The sequence below is a fragment of the Ursus maritimus genome, unplaced genomic scaffold (assembly GCF_017311325.1).
Source record: "Ursus maritimus isolate PB19 unplaced genomic scaffold, ASM1731132v1 scaffold_3, whole genome shotgun sequence".
Lineage (NCBI taxonomy): Eukaryota > Metazoa > Chordata > Mammalia > Carnivora > Ursidae > Ursus > Ursus maritimus.
This window is the reverse complement of record NW_024425563.1, coordinates 51,657,978-51,665,377: the sequence shown is the minus strand read 5'-3', so window position 1 is coordinate 51,665,377 and position 7,400 is coordinate 51,657,978. Positions and strand designations below refer to the sequence as shown.

General features: G+C 46.7%; 1 long non-coding RNA gene across 4 annotated transcripts in view; it reads right to left on the bottom strand.

Moving 5' to 3' along the window:
• Positions 1-7,400, bottom strand: part of LOC103658869 — a 195,488-nt gene that overhangs the window by 5,276 nt on the left and 182,812 nt on the right. For 3 of the 4 annotated variants that reach the window (XR_005838572.1, XR_005838573.1, XR_567317.2), the window contains one exon: positions 4,479-5,044. This is a non-coding gene — a long non-coding RNA (uncharacterized LOC103658869). Of the gene's footprint in view, positions 1-4,478; positions 5,045-7,400 lie in introns of those variants that run through there. The other variant, XR_005838574.1, reaches the window with a different exon arrangement.

The following is a 7,400-nucleotide window of genomic DNA, read 5'->3' as shown; positions in this document are numbered from 1 at the left end:
CCCCCCCCCCCCCCCCCCCCCCCCCCGCAACGCCTGCAGGCAGCACTACGGCAGCTCACCCATGAATGAGTTTCCAATGGAAGCCCAGGCTGACTGTGAAAACTCAGGAAACGTTCACTCTCCAAAGAGGTTGAGTCCCAAACAGACTGGGTGTTATCAACCTGAAAGAACTCAGAGGGGAGTTTAACGTAGGAAACAGTGTGGTTACTACAAGTGGTTGTTAGTGTGGGGGCCAACCCTCTGGGACCTATTTAACCTTGACGAGAGCGGAAAAACTGTCCTTTGCAGCAAAAAAAACCTTGACTGCTGATAATTAAACAAAACCGTGTTGGTTTGTGTGTTTGTTCTTTGTTGACTTATTCAAAAACGAGTCTGTTCAGATCGCCTCTCCACAGTCCTAGTTCTGTGCTCCAAGAGAGAAAGGCCACTGTATCCTGAGTGTGGTTCTTGGTCCTCCAGTGCAGTCCCCTGGGTCACAGCACCAGCATCATCTGAGAACTTGGTAGAAATGCACATTGGCAAGTTTTACCCCAGACCTTAGGAATCAGAGACTCTGTAGGTGGGGCTACAAGTCCCAGCAATCGGGGCTTCGAGCGGCTGTCCGGGTGATTGTGAGGATGCACCCCTAAGACGGAGAGACACTGATGTAGAGAAAGAGGAGGCTGTCTAAAGGGAAGCCCAAGGGCGTTGAGAGCAGTTGAGGGAACTTGCTCCCCGCTGCATCTGCTGACAGGAAGCTGGGTGCTGAGCCAGTGAAGGGCCTCGCCTTTGGATTCAGGACAACCTGGCTTCCCAGTTGAGTTCCCTTCCCTACTGGGTGACCTGCCTTAGCTACCAAACTTTTCTGAGCCTGCCCTGCCGTCTAAAAGATGGAGGGAAATAATACATCTTGTGCACGATTCTAATTGGGAGTAAATGAGCCACTGTATGGAAAAAGCGGCACAACGTTCTTGGTATAGAGCAGGGGAGTATTTTTAGTTACGTGAAAGTAAGACAACCAGAATGCTAGGAAAAAACAACCTGAGACCTTCGGTGATATCATCCCACCATTATCTTATCTGTGCCCGAAACATGCTTGCTCTTTTCATGGAAATTACTTATTTTCCACGATTAGTCAATGAATCTACAATTTTATCTAATCTCATTCTTGCTTAATTGACTCATTGAAGTTTTATCTCCTTGGTTTTATTGAATCAGGTTGGATGGCCCTGCGTGCCCCATATGATTTTTGAGGGTTCTACTTTCTTTGCCTTCTCACGATATGGCTTTCGGAGGCTGGTTTTGATTAAGAGAAACTAGTGTGTTAGTATTTCTGTGCTGGGACCTGGACGCTCATTCCTGGGTTTGCTGCTTTCCTACGCCTGTCTCATAAAATGCATAATGCTTTGATACCAGGGATGCCTGCTGACGTCACAGTGACAGTGGACTATGGGAAGATCCGCCCAGAGTCAGAAGCAGCAGGCTTCACTCAGAGGTTTTCTTTCCTGGGTCTTTGAAGGAGAAGCATTGCAGGGAAGAGGTCACGTATCAGGAAGTATCATTTTCAAAGGACCTAAGAAGGGATGAGTCATCGGCAAATATGCACCACAGCGGCTCAACCAGCACTACCAGTTCCGGGGGCATCCTGGCTTCCATGAGCAGGCAGCAGAAGCAGCCCAGATCAGGCCAGATTAGGAATCTGAAACCAAGAATCCCCTGACTCTCACCTCTCGCTGGTTTCCCCTGTCAGGTCGCGAATGTTTATCATTAACGATCTACTTTCAGTACTCTGTGTGTTCGGGGTGGATATCACTGGTGCTAAGACTCTTTTAGCCTATGGGGATCTCAAGTGAGCCTTAACCCTGTTGGCTTCCGCTTGGGAATGGGGGGAAAATGCACTTCCCATTTCCTTGCTGCTGGCTCTAATGGGCCACGGGGCTGCTGTCGGAGGAGGAAGCCCAGGACCCAGATCCCTTCCTGTCTCCCCAGCGTGTGGACTTTAGGAGATGGAGGGAGGGAAGGTGGCACCTGGGTCCCCCATATCTCCCTTTCCAGGAAGTTCCAGGCCACAAGAAAGACTGAATGTGCCCTCAAAACCATATGATTTCAGCAAGCTGGGCTGCCCACGGCTGTGTTGACCCCTTCCCAGGGCATGCACAACAGAGAAGGCCTATTTACAAGCACTAAGGACAGATCAAGGGACATTTGACCTTTCTGTTGAAGGGTGTTCCCAGCTGAGGGCACTCTTCTAAGGCTAGAAGCTGCCTGTAAGGTTGAGAGACTCTTCTTGATTTTTGCTGTGGAAGGCTGTCTCTGAGTCAGAGCCCTCTACTCATTCAAGAAGGTGTCAACACACAAGCTCTCAGAAATGCCTCTCTTGGCTTCTCATTATCGATGACCATGGTAAAGAGAATATATCTCACAAGAAAGCACCAGTGAACTGGTATTGACCCCGATCCATAACTCTGAGGCTATCCCCTGGCTGGAGGCGAAGGAGGCAGTGACTTGTTATTGTCTGCCCAAGGCAAAATGTGATGAACGATAGCCTCAACATGGAACATTGGCCACCTCTTTTCTAGAGCAAGAATTCTTCAGTTTCTCAGCTTCAGCACCAGAAGACTCATTTACTTCACCCACATGTTGCTAAACAAACAAAAGGATGATAAACATTACAACAGACTGGGTCCCTGCTAGGTGAGAATCACCGTATGGCGTACTGTCTACATATTATCAGTGATCTTCATGGCAGTGCCTCACGGCACATATCATCATGGCTCCTTGGGAGGAGACGGCCAAGACCGAAGGAGGGCAAGCAATGGCTCAAAGTAACATGGGCCGGGGGCAGAATTTGAACCCAAGCTGGCCTGACTCGACAGCTGGTGCTATTTTCCCCACCTTAAACCACCTGCTCTCTCCAGACCTCTCATTCTTAGGGTTTCTCCAATATGGTAAAATAAATGTATCATGAATTCATCAAGAAACAAAGTGTGTGAGACATAGGAGTCACTTGGTAAATAAATATGAAGTGGATGAGGACCCTGATCTGCTATCAGCCCCCTTTCCTGCCCACAGGCACAGCCCGAGGGGAGAGCCTCCAAAGCCCAGGCCCCCTGAGGACATGCCCATTCACCTGGGCATGACTCCAGGCTTTGCCCCATTTCCTGACTTTGTAGGGTCCTGAAGAATTAAGGTTTCAGGTGCTTTTGTGTCTCCTGCCACTGTTTCCCCAGAACTCAGACTTTGGTTTCCCTTTGCCTTCACCGCACGTTGTGATGTAGCCAAACCCAGCTCCTTCAGGATGCTGTCCAAACCAGAGAGTGCGGACAGGATGTATGAAAGACTGTTTAAAGAATGAACCATTTTAAGTCATGACTACTGCAGGAACAGCTTGGAGGCACTAAAGACCACAGATGGCTGGAAAATGCATTTTGGAAGAAAGTGGAGATGGTGAATACAAGGAGAATTTTGGTTTTAGTTTCAGATTTGTTTACTGAGGCCCCATATATATATTTTTCTTCCTACAAAATTAAGAAAATGAAAATAAAACACCTCTAGGAGTGTATTACAGCATGACCTAACATTTCAAAAACAGTCTTTAGATTCAAGGATTTGAGGGGAATGGAGGCCATGATTGTTTTGTTAACCAAATTCCAGCCTAGTTAGAAACCACATGTACACAGCAAATGAAGAAGTGGCTTAATGACTAATTGATGGTGCTAACATCTCCATTCATCACTGAACCACACTGGTCCTTCTCACAGGGCCTATTATGCAAATCGCTAAAAGTGTCTTTTTTTCTCCTCATGGTAGGATGAGAGAAGCTATTTCTCTCCCTTAGAACAGCTTTCTCTGACTAACTCCTGACTCCTAGACCCTGAGTAAGGCACACAGACGTGACTTTCACTTGGGGTGTGCCCATCCCTGTGGACAAGCAGACAGGCCGCTCGTCTAGACACATGCACTCCGCTTGCCTCCAGGACCCCACGCTCTGCCTCCCACCACAGTGGCGGCTCCTTCCATCTCCTTGACGGCCTCTCCTCCACCTCTTAACACTGACGGCCGCAGCACAGTTCTTGGTCTTCCTCTTCTTTGACTCACTGCCTTGCTGACTTCCTCCAGTCTTGTCTCGCCTTCCATCGCTCCTAAATGCCTGACGTGTAGCCCTCATCCAGACCTCTCTTCTGAGCAACAGCCAGTCTCCCCACCTTGTTGTCTAATGGCCTCCCTTAACTTGGCAGGTCTGGAAAGAATGCCTGGTGTCTCCCCAGACAAGTCTGCAGGAAGCCTTTCCATCATAGGACTAGCATCTCCATCCTTCTAGGTGCTCCAGCCAAAGACCATGGGCTTTGACAACTTTCCTTCTCTGATATCCAACCCACCATCTACTGGCACATCTGTTACCTTCAAAACATATCCAGAATCAAACTCTTTCCTAGTTCCTTTATTACCACCCCCCAAACCCACCCCCCACACCCATTTCACTCAAAGGAAAAGCCAAAGTCATCACAATTGTCTCTAAGACTCTATCAGGCTTTTTCTGTCGGACCTCACCTACTCTTCTCTGGACCCACTGGCCTCCTGGCCATTCCCTAAGCACATGGGGCACCTCCTACCTTAGGACCTTGGCCCTGGTTATTTCTACCTCCTTCAGGACTTTGTTTAAGCATCACCAGCTCAATGAGGTACTTAAATCCAAGCTCGGGGTCCCCATGCCCTCCCCCTTACTGGCAATACTTTTTCATAGGTCTTATCTTAGGCTATTTGTTGCCTATCACACCCACCAGGATGTAAGCTCCATGGCAGTGAGGGTATTTTTTTTTCTGTTTTGTTCATTGAATGAAGGCCTAGAACAGTTTCTAGGCACATAGTAGGTGTTTAATAAATATCTATGGAATGAATGAATGAACACCACACACACAAACCTTACATTTGCATCTTACTACGGGAAGTAACCAACTCAGGATTCTTACCAGGAGGAGCTGACCATCCAAACACAGCCAAAGTCACTCTTCCATGTAACCGATTTTAGTCATTGCAGAAACAGCCCCAGGTATCTGAAATGAAACTGAAAGATAGTGTAATAATTTCATTTCTGCCTCTTAAACACCCAGCTCACCACACTCTGACTACTCTCCTAGCTTTGCCAGGAGCCACGGACCCACTTTGAGGACCAGGCACCTATCCTGAACCCGGGGACAAGTACATTTGGTCCCTGATTCCCCTTGGCCTCAGGGACCACGGACAGACCTTAATTCTCAGGAATTTCACTGCATTACCAACATCTTTCATTGCATTTTCTTCCTGCAAGTATGTTCAGTACATAAACCGCCTGTGTCTGAATCTTAGTTCATCGAGATTGAGTTTCTTACATCTATGTCTCAGTTTCCTCACCTGTAAAACGGAAATGATGATAATACTAGTACCAGCCTCACAGATTTGTGGTGAGGATTGATGGTGTAAACGGATACAAAGGGCTTGGAACAGTGCGGGGCACGCAGTAAGGGCTCAGTAAACGTCAGCCATTATCATCAGCCTTGTTATCACTCTGCGTACCACACACAGTATCTTTTCGGTTTATTTCCAGCAGCTAGTACAGTGCCTGGGAAGTGCTTAGGAAAAGTCTGCTGGATAGATGAGTGAATGAATGAATGAATGAATGAATGAATGAATGAAATGATCGATTTCAGCACAGAGGCAATATATTTCCATCTCCATTTAGCACAAACCTAGCACCTAATAATTCTCAGGAACGGCTTGTTGAATTTTGAACAAATGGCATATAGGAAAGTTTCTGCTCATATTCTGCATAGTACAGACAATTTTGGAAAAGCATAAAATAAACAAAACTAGTGACAGCACGGAGGAGATTGGGGTGGTGCTTAAGTTCTGGGAGATGAATAGACAAGGTATGTGACTTTGGGCAGATCTGGGTCTCAGTGCTCTCTCTCCTCTACCAACTAGGCCCGAAGAGGCACTGGGAGCAAGAGGCCTATGCCAGACAACGCCTGTAAAATGTACAGTTCAGGGCCTGGCACCTGGATTACCTCATTCAACAACTGTTGACTTTAAAACCACGTGGCTAGAATGGCGGACACGTTGCACCCCTGCACGAGGCCCCAGGGCACTAAGAGAAGGCAGGTATCCGGCTTTAGGGGAGAAGAGCTATGTGTCCAGGGACCCGTCTTTCTAGCCCCATGTCTTTTCATGTTTGTGTAAACAGACACCTTCACCAGAAGTGTCTCTTTCTTGTCCCCTCCTGCCCATGACACCGGGAACAACCTAGATAAGTTCCCGCTTCTATAACCAGAACTTCTCCATTAGTCATGTGCAACGTATTTCTCCAAAACTTTTCAAGCAAGTCCAGACAAGTCTTATCCTTTCAGGAGACTTGAGAACACACTGGGCATTTTCCACTGGTTTCCTCTCCCCACTTCCTCCCCTGGACCCTCGCCAAACCTGCGCAAGCAAGCGGATGGGCGACAGGAGGCTCGGCGCATGATGACTCACGCTCTTAATCACAGATGGCACTCATCCTCATGCTTGCCCAGCACCGGCTCCACTTTAGTCTTAGTTGATTTAAACCCAGCACATAGTTGTGGTTTGTTATAATTTATCATCTCTGACCACGCTGTGAGGTCTGTGTGATTACTTTTTCTTTTTAAGGTCATATATTTTGAACTGATTGACTTCTCCAAGAACTTACAGTTATTATTTAAGAGGAAAAAAAAACTGAGAGAATGTTTTCTTGCACTTGGATGAGAGGAGGCGGGGAACTGTCCGCATCGCTGGTGCTTGGACCATCTGAACAGGGCACTGGGAGGAGGACGGAGGCAACAGCTTACTTGTCTGTCTTTCAAAAACTGAAATGTATTTGTATTACAACTTTAGGGAGTCAGAGGAATACCAAACCAAGCAACAAAGTTTGTTCTCCTCGCATAAACTTTGGAATGCAGGATTAAAATTTCTCAAGCTTAAAATCAGAAGGAGGAGAATTACGAAAACAAAAGCACAGAATGACAGAGGGGATAATTCCTACTACTTAAAAATTGTCCCCATATTTCCCCCATTTCCTCCTACAAATGAAAAAGCCTTCGAAGGAAAATAATACGACTTGCATAGTGTTCCCCATTGAGTCTCTTTACTCTAGTATCTTCATTTTGATTATAATAAATGAATGAAGAGTCTGTATCTGGAGCTTCAGTGATGTATTTGCCATGTTCACATGTATGTGTGTGTGTGTGCACATGTATTTGGTGACTAACTCTTTAAGAATCAGCTTAAAAAAGTTATTTGGAGCACGAGTTGTTGGAGAGGGTGGTAGGAAAATAGCAAGGACAAAGTCTGTCTTGTTTCCTACCAGATCTCAAGACTGAGAAGTATACTCAGTAAATGTTTGTTGACTATATGAAGACAGGAAATGA